The 15345-nt window shown below is 37.9% G+C and overlaps 1 protein-coding gene across 1 annotated transcript in view; it reads right to left on the bottom strand.

Annotated features, from left to right (window-relative positions):
- The window catches only part of LOC105381165 (latrophilin Cirl), a 243869-nt gene that overhangs the window by 14225 nt on the left and 214299 nt on the right, over positions 1–15345 (bottom strand). The window lies entirely within an intron of this gene.

Below are 15345 nucleotides of genomic sequence, written 5' to 3'. Positions count from 1 at the left end.
CGACACTGGCAACACCGTTTCATCAGTGCCCGAAATTCTGGGAGAAATTGAGAGATTCTACGGACAGTTATACACCACAACACAAAACCCTATTACCAGCGGTGCTCACGACAGCCGAGCGCCACTCACCCGACACTATACCGAAGATATTCCGGACGTCAGTCTAGACGAGATTAGTATAGCTCTCAAACAGCTAAAAAACAACAAAGCTCCGGGAGATGATGGAATAACGACAGAACTTCTGAAAGCCGGCGGTAGACCGATTTTAATAGCACTTCGGAGGCTGTTTAATTCCGTCATACTCGAAGGCACAAGCCCGGAGGCATGGAGCAGAAGTGTAGTGACTTTGTTCTTCAAGAAAGGCAACAAAGCCCTATTGAAGAATTATAGACCCATTGCACTTCTGAGCCATGTGTACAAGCTGTTTTCGAGAGTTATTACGAATCGTCTCGAGCAAAGACTCGACGACTTCCAGCCACCCGAACAAGCCGGGTTCCGAAAAGGCTATATACCATAGATCATATACACACGCTTCGGCAGGTTATACAGAAGACCGAGGAGTATAATCTACCTTTATGTCTAGCGTTTGTGGACTATGAGAAAGCCTTTGATTCTATTGAGCTCTGGGCGATGCTTCAATCCCTTCAGCGGTGCCATATAGACTATCGCTATATCGAGGTGTTGAGATGTATGTACAATGCTGCCACAATGTCAGTTCGATTACACGAACATAGCACAAAACCGATCCAGTTGCAAAGGGGCGTGAGACAGGGAGATGTTATTTCTCCGAAACTGTTCACCTGTGCACTGGAAGATGTTTTTAAGCTTGTAGAGTGGAAAAGACTGGGCATTAACGTCAATGGCGAATATATCTCTCATCTACGATTTGCTGATGACATAGTGATTATGGCGGAAACGCTGGAGGAGTTAGGCGAAATGCTCACAGACCTCAATGATGCCTCTAAACAAGTTGGGCTGAAAATGAACATGGACAAGACAAAGGTCATGTCGAACGAACATGTTTCATCATCGCCCGTAACTGTAGGAGGTGTCACCATCGAAGTTGTCGATCAGTATCCCTACCTAGGACAAGTGATCCGATTAGGTAAATACAACTTCGATAAAGAGGTAGCTCGTAGAATCCAACTCGGATGGGCAGCGTTCGGGAAATTACGACACATCTTCACTGAAAACATACCTCAGTGGCAACACGCACTGATTGAAAACTTTTGTTTTCAGAAAAACAAAAGTTTTCAATCAGTGCGTGTTGCCAGTGATGACTTACGGAGCCGAGACGTGGTGCTTCACCAAAGGGCTTATCCACAAGCTCAGAGTTGCTCAGCGTGCTATGGAAAGGGCTATGTTAGGCGTGTCCCTGCGAGATAGGATTCGTAATGAAGAAATCCGCAGGAGAACTAAAGTTACCGACATAGCCAAAAGGATTAGCACGCTGAAGTGGCAATGGGCTGGCCACGTAGCCCGCAGAGCCGACGACCGCTGGAGTAGAAAGGTTCTGGAGTGGAGACCCCGTGTCGGCAAACGGCGTGTCGGTCGCCCCCCAACCCGTTGGTCTGATGATCTGCGGAAGGTAGCGGGAAGCCGCTGGATGCAGATGGCGGGTGACCGTTTGGGGTGGCGATCGTTAGGAGAGGCCTATGTCCAACAGTGGACTACAGAAGGCTGAGAGAGAGAGAATCCTTAAAAACTAATATTTACAATATTATTATCAGCCAAACAACTGACCTGTTTATCGGCTGTTAATACTTCCATTTAATTTACAATGATCTCACTCTGAATGGTCTGACAAGACGGTAGGGTAAGACGCGAAAATTTATTTATTTATTCATTCTTTATTGCACAAATAGACGAAACAGATTTACAAAAGGTGAGCTTAATACAAAAAAAAATTCTACCAGCCAACCTACAGGAGGTACAGGAAAACTAGTAAGGTTTTTAACACAAATTTTAAAGGTTGAGTGGTCTGAGTGGGGATTCTACATCGCGGTATGGTGACGAAACCGCTATCTACATAGATAGATAGGTACTCTTTATTTGTACACAAAAACATGGACAACTTTACAAAAACTTAACACATATTTACAAATGGCGGTCTTATCGCTTAAAGCGATTTCTTCCAGACAACCTGTATCTATCTAGTAAGACATATAGGAAATGAAATCTTTAACTTAAACAGTGACAATTGCCCTCCAGCATTGCAGGAGGCCTGTCTTGCAATAGAATTAACGGGTTGTGCGTGCGTTTAAGTATCTATTAAATGACAATAAAGAGTTTATCTACAAGGTATTGATAGACACCTACATACGTGAAGCGTATAACAGCTTGTTTTCAGGAAGTTATTAAATTGGAGTGAAACGTAAAAAAGAGATAGGATAATCTGGTAAGTAGAGATGAGATTAAAATGTTTTTCAACTAGAGCTCTAGCTTGAAAACCAACGTAAACACTAAACATGCATCATATTTTTAATAAAAATGTATTTTTTCCACCGTGATTTATATTACTTTTTTTAATAATCAAATACATAAAATATATAGGATTGTACCCTGTGTACCTGTACCTATCTACTTTTGAAAACAAGTAGAACACATGGTTGATATATTAAAATTTTGTAACTTTTGTTGGCTCAAATTAATAATTTTCATTTTTGCTTGTTGGAAATCTAATTCCATAGTCCTTTACAGTTTGGTCACCAATGGCAATCATCTGTAATTTGTTATTTACTATTCTATTTTTACAAATTACGGTTACTTTGACCGATTATATTTACTTTCTTGGTTCCTTATATATATGATTATATTGAATACGAGGACTCATATCTCTCAATTTTATTGTAAACTAGCTGTTCCCGCGCGCTTCGCTTCACCTTAAAAAGTTTTCCCGTGGGAATTCCGGGATAAAAAGTAGCCTATGTTCTTTCCCAGGGTCTAGACCCAGAGACAGTATGTATACCAAATTTCATTCAAATCCGTTCAGTAGTTTTGGCGTGAAAGAGTAACAGATAGACAGACAGACAGACAGACACAGTTACTTTCGCATTTATAATATTAGTAAGGAAGTAAGGATTTATAAGAACAGATTTTTATGTTATACGTAATAAACTCTGTAAGTCGATACTCCTATCATACGCAGATCGTGCGTCGAAAGGTGCATTACACCCTAATTTCTGACTATGACTCAGCACGAACCAGCGTAAACGATCTGTCAGAAATTGTTATTAATTTCAGCAGATTTATTATCATCCACTACACCTTCTACTGTAAACATTTCCTCTCCGTGCACTTTGCCTTGTTAAACTTCCCTTGCTGGGATTGTTTGAAAGGTAAATTGTTTACTACAGGTCTGGCCACCGTTGGATGTAGTGTTTTGTTTTCAGCCCATCTGTATATTTTCCCAGCTGGTGAAACGCACAAAAATTGATTATGAACCGACGGCTCAGCACTTTTTCGTTTGTCTTCAATTTCGTGTTTGTTTTGCCGATGGTTTCGGAACGCTTGACGTGAGATCAAAGTTAAATAAATATGTCTATGGAATTGCACCGTTTCAATGTACAAATAAATGTTAATATTGGTAGTTGAAAACTGAATGTTGGCAAAGTTTGTTTTAGTGAATGCGGTGTACCAAGCAAAAATATACATAAATCCATACCATTCATTATTTACATTTATGAATGTTATGTTTCATTATTATTTCCAGGCTAATAGGAACTAAGTTTAATAATAATCGTCTATATTAAAACATTGCATTATAAACTAAACAAATATGACATTACAATTTAGATGAAGGATAGAATCGGCTGTTCAGATGCTTATCTTCAGTCGACCTTTTCCCCCGCTCCGAACATTACATTACAATACATTCAGTAAATGTAGAGAAAACTACTAACTGGCAAAAAATAGCACCTACACCATTTAGATCTTGAAAACTGCCAGTCACCCCCCTTGAGTTAGGGCGTTAAGGGGAGCTGATAATAAAAATGATTTATAGATAATGTTCTGTCCACTGAGACTTACTCCTGAAGGGTCAAAAACAATTTAGGAGCTATCTCGAAAAAGGTCTTTTTTTCCACAGAGCTCGTTAATTTCCAAGGTGAGAAAATATGGCAAGAATTGGAATGTTTGAAAAATTAGGCCCCTCATTTTCTTTTCAAAGGAATTTTTCATCCTTTTGATGAAAACAAAGAGCTAATTTCGGTACCGATATCAATTTTTCCTTTGATGGCAACAAATTTTGTTTTGTGGAAAACCTGAAAACACAATGCGCTGAAGCATTCGCCGGGATCAATGATTGTTGGAGCAAAATAATTAACGAAGTTTCCTCGGGGTTCCTCAGTTTGTTATTATTTAGCGCGAGCCGTCACGAACACAATTATCCCACACTCGCGACACACAAAATAAAATTAAACTACCCTCCAAAAAGAGGATACAAACTTGTATCCACGATTAACATACTATTTATTTCTTGCCACATAGAGTTCAAAGTCGGACAACGTGGGTGCAGATGTGAAACAGGGCCGTATTATGTGTACCTTGTTAGCGAAAAACATGCGATTGTCATTTGACACCCGACCGATGAAGCGTGCAGGCGAGGCGGGGACAACGCGAAAATACGCGCAAACCTTAGTATAATACGGTCTGTTTTTGTTAAAAGCTTATTTAACTGCACACGGGTAGCAATATTGGTGGAACTGTGGGTTCCTGGTGAATTTAATTTCGTCTGTCATTAATCCAGTAGGTATCTGCATTAGCGTTCCACTGAACGGATTATACGGAATTTTATTATCGCGTCGGTTCGTGATTCGGCAGTTCGGTAAATATTGTAAAGCATAAACTAACTGATAAAGCTTTCCGAAATGGACGGCAAATCCCTTTCGGTATCCATTTTTGGATAGTTTTAGACAGTTAATCCGTACAGATTTTTATGGTTGAAAACTGGCGCTTTTGCTCTCCGGGAGCATTTGATTGGTCCAAAAATGTTTTCCGAATCGGCGATGCGTGTTTGATGTGCTAAAAGCCTCGTGTTGACGTACAACAGTAAAAATAAAAGTTACTAAGTATGATGGGATACACACTATTCTTCAATAGTAAATGTATTCATATTTTTTGAATTTTTTAATTATTAGTAACCGACGGCTTTATAGTCACTGCAGACAAAATTGTTCTAAAAAAATGGACACATACCCCGTAAATCATTCGATAGTCGATGATGGCACAACCGTCTTCCAAAGTCGGTCCCCCATCGATAGTAAATTATGACATCCTCGAGCATCACTAAAACGCAATAGGATGCGGGCGACGAATTGAAAACCCCTCTTTATAGTGTATTTACGATCTTGTTCACGATGTGTGTAAGATTGCCTCCACCTCTGCGAAAGGAGTTTCTTGAGTGTTTTTAAAATACATAGGTAAGTAACTTTTTAAATTCATTCCCTAAATTATTAAGGTAACCTGCCCATCATACAAATCAGTAAATTCAGTGGTAAATTTTAATAATTATGAATTATGACAGTTCCATCGGAGATACTAAAGTATTCGAACCATTTTTTAAAGTGACGTCTGTCTGTAAGTATGCGGAATAATTTTCATAATTTTTCAGTCAGTATTTTTAATCAGCATTTCGAAGTGGCGCTTGTCGGAAAGCAATTATCTTATGCTATTTTTTTCGGGCAAAAACAAAAAGTCTTTTGCATTTTTATGGCTATCTAAATCTTTTTTTAAAACATGCAAAACTAAGCTAAATTAAGAGCGTAAAGTTTTATCGCAATGAAAATAAAACCTTCAGCAATTTGGGAGCTGGAGATACGTCCTGCGATTTAATTATGCGAATTTGCATATTTTCCACAAAACTCTGAAAAACAGTCGGTTACTGGATATTCTACCCTAAACTTTTGCGAATTGTTAAATTTTTACGTGACTTTTAACTCGCCTCATACGAGAGAGGATAAACGGAGGTACCTATGTGGTGGATACTTAGCCACCTACGTATAACCACGTAAGTGAATAATTCGTAGTGAAATTCAGGAGTGGTATTGTTTTATACCGATGTTAGTGTGCCTTATGTTTTTGTCGGCACAAAAGTTAGCTTCCTGTTTTTTAAAGTGACGAATTGTACATAATATACATGGTACTTATAATGATCTTATAAGAGTTTAAAATATATCGTCGTGATTCCAGAAGATTATGTAAGCAATGATAATTTTATGTATAATCCTTCCATGCACATATAAAGGGAGTATGTATAATACAAGGTAATACATATATTTGGGCAATTCACATGAAGTGGTTTTAAATAAACAAAGGGACCTGAACCGGAAATTTATTCAGGTAAACGCAAATGGATACCTGGAATTTGAGGAAAGGGCTTATAGCGATAGGCAGAAACGATCCTAGTGATATGACAGTAATAATGTTGGCATCCACACCAGTGAACCTAGAGTAATGGACCTGTCGATTGTAATATTATTTTAAATACAGCGCCACAAACTTATCTGTTCCGGTGTGACAGCTCACATAAATGTCTAATATTTCTTATTTCTAGAATATTTCGTATTGTTAATTCGCTCTTGCGGTGTTAATAAACCCATCTAATCTTTTACAATATACAATTCATTAGTAAGTAATGAGATATGGATCAATTTAGTTCGCTCTCAACGGAACAGATAAGTTTGTCGCACTGTAAAGGATTCTGAAGAGAGCACACTTGCAAAATAAAATCATAAACATTAGAAATTGAACGCCCTTTCGCACCACAGAATAATGACCAATCACTGTGCACATCAGACTACCCATTATTATAGTTAACAATTCCAGGGGTCCGCGGGACCCCAAGGGTTTTTTAACGGTTCCGTACGATATGCACCCTCGGTCACGTATCGTATGGAGTGGCAACATGAATAACTCCCGCCATTTTTCTTTTGGCTGGCTAATTCAAGATGGCGGCCGATTTACGTCGGATTCTCCAATATCCGGACGAATTTCCTGATGTTTTCTTTGTTGAGACATTTCTGCTCTTGAAATAAATGGGTTTTTACTGAGGGTGATATTATAGTGAATACTTTTTTGAAACATATTATGATGCTGAAGATGCGTATATATCAAATATACCTACCTACATTGGTTGGCTATTAGTTTAAGTTGGTTCAACGTATACCTTAGTTAATTATGATCGAAATCACGTAAATATTGCAGAAAAAATATATTTAAAAAACCTACATTAAGGGTGACTTGCATAACAAAGTTAAATAAAATTAAATAGTTTGTCTCTTGCTCTGACAGTATAATGTCAGAGCAAGAGGTCATAGATTTAATTTTGATTAACTTTGTTGTGCAAGACGCCCTAAGTTTCTTTTTAAATCACCACCAAAAAGTTCTAACACCTTTCTAACTAAAAGCCCAACAATAAAACACGGCTGGCCACACAACTAGCGTAGAAGAAAAAATCGGTGTGAAGGATGTGGGAGGGGGCGGGGGGGTGTCAAATAAGATTTCTGCACAATCGGGGCTCGGGCCTTGGGGGACCCGATTTCTTGAGGGGGCCTATTTTCACGTCCGGTTATACAATTTGTGATACTGAGTGCGGCCCTGGCTTAAGCGTTGAGATATTGCGTTTTTTTTATTATTAACCTATTGTGTGTAACTAGGTAACTACTGGGCAATGGCCTCTCCCTGGGTCTTCCATCTATGCCGAAATAGGAAACTTTTTTTACTCATATGACTTTTTGACTTCTCCTGTACTTTAGAGTTTGCAAATAAAGGTTTTTCAAGTTATTGTTGGCCGAGGAGCGGTCTGTGTCCCTGATCAGTGAGTTAATTGGGTCCATAGATCTATTGGTGCATCAGTGCAAGCATAGGTCTTTTTGTAGCTCCTTCAAAGTTCTCTTTGGTTTATGGCCAAAACGTTATATTTTTGATTATCAGAACAGTCTGCCTACCCTGTAGGTAAGGGCACAGAAGCAAACATAATTATTTATTGAACAGCTTAAAACGCTAAAGCTTGTGACTTTGGCTAAAAATAAATAACTTTATCTTGCTAAGGTGAATTATTACATATACTGTGCACGGAAATGCCGACAACACACCCTCGAAATAAGATTAGGCCGAAAATAAAATCCTACTTTAGTGTTATAAATAATTTTAAGCCTTCACTACATAAAATCCTTCTATATCGTGTTTATTGGCCGGTCGTAAATGTCAAGTTATGTAAGTTACAATCAAACGATTAGAGAGCGGAATATAATACATATATGAAACGTAAAATTCTAGTTGAACAGAACCTTATCAAAAATGCATTTAATTAAATTAGTTCTAGAGCTACCTAAGACAGTGCTTAAAGCAGACTTGAATACAACACAGTAGACATTTATGTATTTGTAGAAGACAGAATACACAACAATTCAGCTAACGAAAAAAGTTGATAACTCTTCATAAAATTTAGTGTACTGACGCTATTTTAAAACTAAGGGTGACTTGCACTAGACATTTAAACGAATTTAAATCTGATGCTGTCTCGCTCTGTCACTATACTGTCAAAGCAAGCGAGCAATATATTTAAATACGTTTTAATGCTGTGCAAGTCACCCTTTAAACGTAAGAATATTTGTACATGTTTATTAAATCACGGACCTACCTAATTTAGCCGCATTAACTGACGTATCAAAAGCTATACGGTGTCAAGTTCTCCTGCGCAGTAGCCGGTGACATCGTATCAATACAAGTACAATGTAAGGCGGGTATTTAGGAAGCCAAGTAACGTAAGCGCCGAGTAGAAGTGTTAATTCTCGGGTTACACGCGACCGTACCTTGTATCAGAATCCTTTTACACGCGGTGCATGACCAATTCGACGCTTTTGTATCGATTTTATGTAATAGGTACATAATAATCATTATTATAATAATACTTTATTCCACAAATATCCTAACTAATATTATAAATGCGAAAGTAACTGTGTCTGTCTGTCTGTCTGTCTGTCTGTTACTCTTTCACGCCAAAACTACTGAACGGATTTTAATGAAACTTGGTACACATACGGTCTAGACCCTGGGAAAGAACATAGGCTACTTTTTATCCCGGAATTCCCACGGGAAAAACTTTTTAAGGCGAAGCGAAGCGCGCGGGAACAGCTATATGTATAACATATAAGTGTGTGTACAAAACGTGTGCGAAGTACTTATCCGAAAATTTTAAACGGAACTAACAGATAGTCAGGTAGTTTACCAACAGAAATCTGTTCTACATAACTATTTTAATCAACATTTCTGAACTCCGACTCGTCTTCCGATTGGTCAAGGCTCTGATAAGGCACGATCAAGCACAGACAATATGGCGTGAGGTTTATCGCCTACGTCCATCGCGCCATTAGTGATTGCTATCGAAACTTTCCTCGCCTACAGATCGCACACCGCCTACGTAAAAATAGACAAATTCTTAATAGGTTTAGGGTTACATTTTTATGTTGGTTGGCAATGTTATTAATTGGCAATGGTATAGAATTATTAACATCTATTAGAATAACACTGTTCTTGCATACAATTTTATGTTGGTAGGAATGTAATAAATTGGTAGTGTTTTGGAACTCCAACATTCTTTAGAATAACTGAAATCAACTTAAGTACAAAGAACTAATTTATTTTCTTATTAATTCCAAATTACAATACCATGTCGAGTTGGCAGCGACCCTAAAAAGCCAATCCCCGGTTAGCCCGGTCGGTTGGCATTTTTTGCAACTTTTTTGCTGTTTGTCCGGTTTTTGTGCAAAAACCTCCATTGTTAGCTCGCTTACATCGATTTTGTGGTCCCACGGGCTCCAGGGTCCAGGCGAAATGTACAGCTTTGTTATTGAACATTTTAATTGATGTTTAGGTTTTCTATACACAAAATACTGATTGGAATTTGGAAGTGGCCGTAGGGATGACTGTACAAAAGTCTTTTACACAACTGGGCAAAGTGTGATCAGAATAATGTGTCGGTAATTACTAAGTATAGTCAAACCATTAAAATTTAAAATAACATAACAGTGATATTACAAAAAACATAACTTACCACTTCAATGTCCCATAATATGGCTTATGGCCAGCATGACATGACATGACATGAATTTCATATAATCCGTACCTAATGAACGTTTACCTACTAAGAACCCACTACAAGCATAAATTTAAAAACAGAACGCCTCCACCTGATTCCATATTCAAAACCGCGAGATGTTCCTCGCGGCCAGTGTTGGGTGTCGCGGTTGTAACCGTACCGCGGCTGGTAACCAGATCTCAAGCCGGAACCGAGTGGTTACCAACGCTTGTTCGGGCTTCTTTTGTTTTCACACGTATTTTTTTTGTAGGCGTTACTGCATTGACTGATTTTATTGTACCGTATTAGTTGTGTCTTGTGATTGTGTCTAACATAATATTATGCTTATTGGGCTCAGATAAAAATAGTTGAGCAGAAAATATTGTCAGCGATATACCTACTACCAATTACTAAAAAGTTTTAACGAGTCTTCTATACTCTACCTAGTCTATCAGCTATACTCTCTACCTCTACAACCATGAAGTACCTACTGTTTCAGCTCTATTTCCGGTGATGTGGTCAACCGGAAGTCACTGTTTTAGTATTATTACTGTGGCTGGATTAATTAATGTTTCTCGTATTGATGTGGTTATTATTATAATTAAAATGTAAGGTTTTTTTGTTCAGTAACCTTCCCACATTTTACGTTTTGTAAGCCATATCTGAGTCTTAAAACGACAAATCAGTACTTACGAACGATAAAATGTATTGAAAAATTTAAAGGAGTTGTTTTTCCAACTAAACTTATCAAACATATTTCTATAAAACTAGCCAAAGCCAACCTAATCGCACCCCCCGGAACACTCACCGTATAATAAAGCGGTCAGCATTAAAACACAAACGAGCTGGCCACATAAATAACCTGCGGCAGTAAAAATTATAGCAAACGAAATTCCTCTTATCACGCTCATATTTCACCAACGACTCTGGCATTACGCACTACAAATTACCTACTGTCGTGGAAAGAAAAAAAAACAACGAATTTTCTTTTTTCGGCCTCGATTAGGCCAGGTTAATATTGTGCAAATGCCAGTAATGGCGGGAAACCGTAGGCTGAATGGAACGCGAATCGATTACACGGCAAGCTTTGTGAAAAAGAAAATAACTTTTGGCCTAACGTTATTATTTAGGAACAAAAGGGCAAAGATTTACACTAAACCATAGAGGTTCCTACGTCCCTTTATTTTTCTTTTTAATGGGCGGAAGTGATGCCCTTATATAAAAAGGGCGGGAAATTGTGTGTGGTTAAAAAAACAAATAAGGAATAAAAGGAGACACGAGAAGTGGCGGGAAAGGGGATTACCGCCATTTTCAATGTGACATGCCCGCCTGTAGTATGTTTCTATCTGAAAGCAACAAAACGTCGATCGAGTCACGTATTTAGGATATTTTGGAGTGAATTTTATCTTGCTTCGCTCCTGCCTAAGAAATAACGGTCAAAGATAGAATGTCGATAGTTTGAAAAGTTGTCCTCGGGGCATTTCTGTGCCAATTAAGACGTAGGTACAGTTGAAACTTTTGTTTGTGAGCCTCACCGACGGGCTTTTTGGAAATTGTTTTCCTTTCTAGGGTGGTACTTACTATACTTAGTAATATTGCAGAATACATTTATTTTTGAATATAAAATTGTTCTTCATGTTGTTCACATAATTGACATACAGATTTTTTTTATATACTTCGTACTTCGACCATTTACAACCCAGTATATAATCAAAGACTTCGTATATGTGTTTTTTCAACCCAGCAGGTTTTTCAACCCAGCAGGTTTTTCAACCCAGACTTTCTTTATTTAAATTTAACACCTATCTTGAAGGTGGAGAAACTAAGCTCCATAATAAAATTACCATGCAGAAATAAACAAATAAACCAAGCAGTTTAAAACTATCAAATAATTACGTCTTCAATTTACGATTTTGTTCCAGAAAATTCTATTATCTCTAGACACCGCCGATTCACTATCAAAACACTTCTTAAGATCGTTCCTACCATTAAAACTGCAGACAATAACATACCTTAATGCAACGACTTAACCTCAAAAGCGCAAATTGCAAAGATAGATTCAAAGGACAAAAGGCATTGAATGGGCCCGTTTTCCGTTCGACTGAAGGAAGCTTAACAAAGTTAGTTGCAATCGAAAACATAGAGTTGTTCGACGTAGAACGCTCGCCCATCGGTTCGCCACGTTTGGTGCGCTAGGAAAAAGCCGGTAATCTAATTTATATAGTTCTTTGATGTTAAACTGTCTTGCTGTTTATAGTTCGAGCTACGAGCGACGCTGTTTTCGGTTTAGTTGAGATGCTAGCTACTGCAATGGCTACGAATTTAGTCGTGTATACTGATATACGTAGCTATGTTCTGTTCAGGGACTTTTTGATAAGAACAGTAATTTGAAAATTAAAATATGTATAAGTACTACAAGTATCTCTTACTTTTTACTTACATATTTTATTTTCATTCTTATAATTACAAGTTATTCAATTAAACAAAATAAGCACCTATATATGTAGGTAGGTATCATGAAAGATAATTTATGAAGATGAAGAAAATTACAGAAAATAACCTCCTTAATTTTACCACTTTGGACAATTTCTTAATATTACAGCATAACAGTGATAATTCCACAAACTAAATTAAAAATGTTAATCAATAACGGCAATACCCGGGAGATTTGCAGAAAAATCCCCTTTGTCTTTCGTGAAGAAATGGGTTACAGTTACATCCTAATGTGAGAAATAATATTTGAAGCCGCAGTGGAAGAAATTGCCAGGGGCGTTAAGGCACCCCTTGTTGAATACCATAGGGTTGCCACAACGGCAGTTGCTAAGAAGTAGTAATAGAGTTTCGGTCCAATAGTTTCCGTTTGGGGCGATTCATATTATTATATACATAGATGCATATTATTATATAGGCATATACATGTAAGTATAATGTACAGGGCAATTTTATCAGTGAGCTTGCTATTGCATCGGCAGGTTAATGTAAATCTAATTATGTAAAACACCAAGACGATTCATGATTTAGTTAAATTTAAAAAAACAGGGTGAGTATTTATTTATAAAAAAGTTTCGTATTTAATGTGTTCGGGCTGTCAGGAACTTTACCTACTAGTAATGACCTAAGTCCTAAAGCACATAGTGAGTTTAAGCTCTAGAAAAGGCTGAATTTAGCAAAGAAAATCCTTGAAAACGTATATATAATGCACTGCCTAAACGCATATACATACACTGCCGTCTTGAGATAGGCGACTCTTGATCAATCAATATAACTGGCCCATTTAGTTGACGCGCGTTCCACCCACACAGGGCCAGCAGACAATCTAGCGTTGACGTAATTCAATCTGCTACATACCCTCGGGTTATGACGAAAAATGAAGGTGAACCCTCTTCGATGAGGGAGTGTCTTATTTACCCCTCACACCTATACCGACGTAGACAAACATCTCCAATCGATTTCCGGACGACAACAACTAAACCTCGTCGGTCCTTAACCTCATTCGAACCGTTTATCTCCGAACCCCACTTAAACTTTTCAAACGGAGCGACGGCTTTAAAAAACCACTCTAGAGAGTAAGGTTTGGAATTTTTCACCACATTTCCGTACAAACGATAGCGGGATTAGCTTGTCCATTTCGAATCGGATCGGAATCGGGATCCCAGAAGATATATCCGCTGAGGTGGCACAAAAGAATTGGCGCGATATCGTGCTGTCGGCCTGGCCGCCATCTTGCTTGACAACCAGCTCTGTTCGCGCCAAAACGTTTGTTCGGAATTCAAAAGTCGCTGGGGACGTGTCACTTTGATTCCAGCTCTTGTTCCCGCGATTACTGAACGTTCATTTTCACATTATGCTCAGAAATGGCTGTTTGAGTCGTGGGGTAATTTAGCCCGGCTAACTTCACTGTTAGGGTTTGTAGCGATCAGCAAAAAACGTTACTGACAGTAATTTTATAAAAAAACAAAAGTTTTCATTAATTACTTACCACAAATGAAAACGTTAACTGTACTACCACAAAAGCACTGTTTAAAACAAAAAAATACAGATTTTGTAGGCGTTCAACAGCGCTAAACACCTGTTAATATACTGTCTAAGTTTTTTTGGTAAGGCCCTAACTGTCAAAAATTCATCAAATACAACTACGAGCCAGACAGTACAAGGATAAATTTAAAGTTAGTTCATGTTCGCATTATTAATACCATTGTAAAATACGTAAATTTTCCCCATATTTTCCCAACTCTTTTCCCATCAAACAAGTTGTTACAGAACCAACATTAGCGAGACAATCGGGTGCCAATGAAACAACAAAAATGGGGCTAAGCCCTAATCTGGTGTTCGGATCAGCCGAGCCGTATAATTTACAACAAAAACGGCTGTTACATTTTTTCCGGCGTTTAAAGTTGATTGATTTCTGGACGCTATCAAAAGGGGTGCTAATTAAAATGGCGTCTGTGTACGCGATTGGCTTAGCGGCTATTGCTCTTAAAACAACGAACATAGAGCTTAGTTTTAGAGTGGCAAGTTCAGAAATTCTGTGACGAGTTAATATGGATGGTGTGTACAAAGCAGTGGATGGTACACAACATTTTTCCCAACAAACAGAGAGTGTTGAAGCCACATTCCTGAGTCGTGTAGCGCTCGCGTGACTGAGTCGAATAAAAACAATAGAGTAGCGGGCAATTTGACATATTGCATACTTAACCCGCGGTATCTTCATCTAAATCGTACTATAAATTACTATAGGGACGAAATTTTCACGGATGTTTGAAGGCTGATCGTTCCTGAAATAGAGCTTGCCGTAAAATAAACAAAGTTCCGTTGAAAACTAAGAAATACTCCTATAAGTACCTAGGCCTCATGGTAGCTGCATAAAAATAATAAGTACCTACGTGTTCTAAAAAAAATTGTATTTGTAGACAAATTAAAAGTGTACCGTTTTTATAGGATTTTTACGTAAATTTCCAATTTATTACTGTCATTCGCCAGATTAGGGATGTTAATGCACACTTCGGAAAGGTTCCAAGTTCTGATAAGCTTTTTTTTTAAATGCAAACGTTATTCATTTCGTAACTCATTGTGTGTTTGTGTTATTTGAGAAATATTGCCGTGTATTTTTTTTTTATAAAATAATATTATTAACTCTTTGTATATACTTAAGTTCTTTAATATTATGTTGGATATTTAATGGGGACTCAATTAGTATCTGACTGACCGGCCACTATCGTCGTTTTAGTCTTTGTACCAAGTTAGCTACTTGGTACAATGAACTAAAG

The sequence above is a fragment of the Plutella xylostella genome, chromosome 27 (assembly GCF_932276165.1).
Source record: "Plutella xylostella chromosome 27, ilPluXylo3.1, whole genome shotgun sequence".
Taxonomy (NCBI): Eukaryota; Metazoa; Arthropoda; class Insecta; order Lepidoptera; family Plutellidae; genus Plutella; species Plutella xylostella.
The sequence above is the reverse complement of the archived record's forward strand: the minus strand, read 5'-3'. Positions and strand labels throughout refer to the sequence as shown.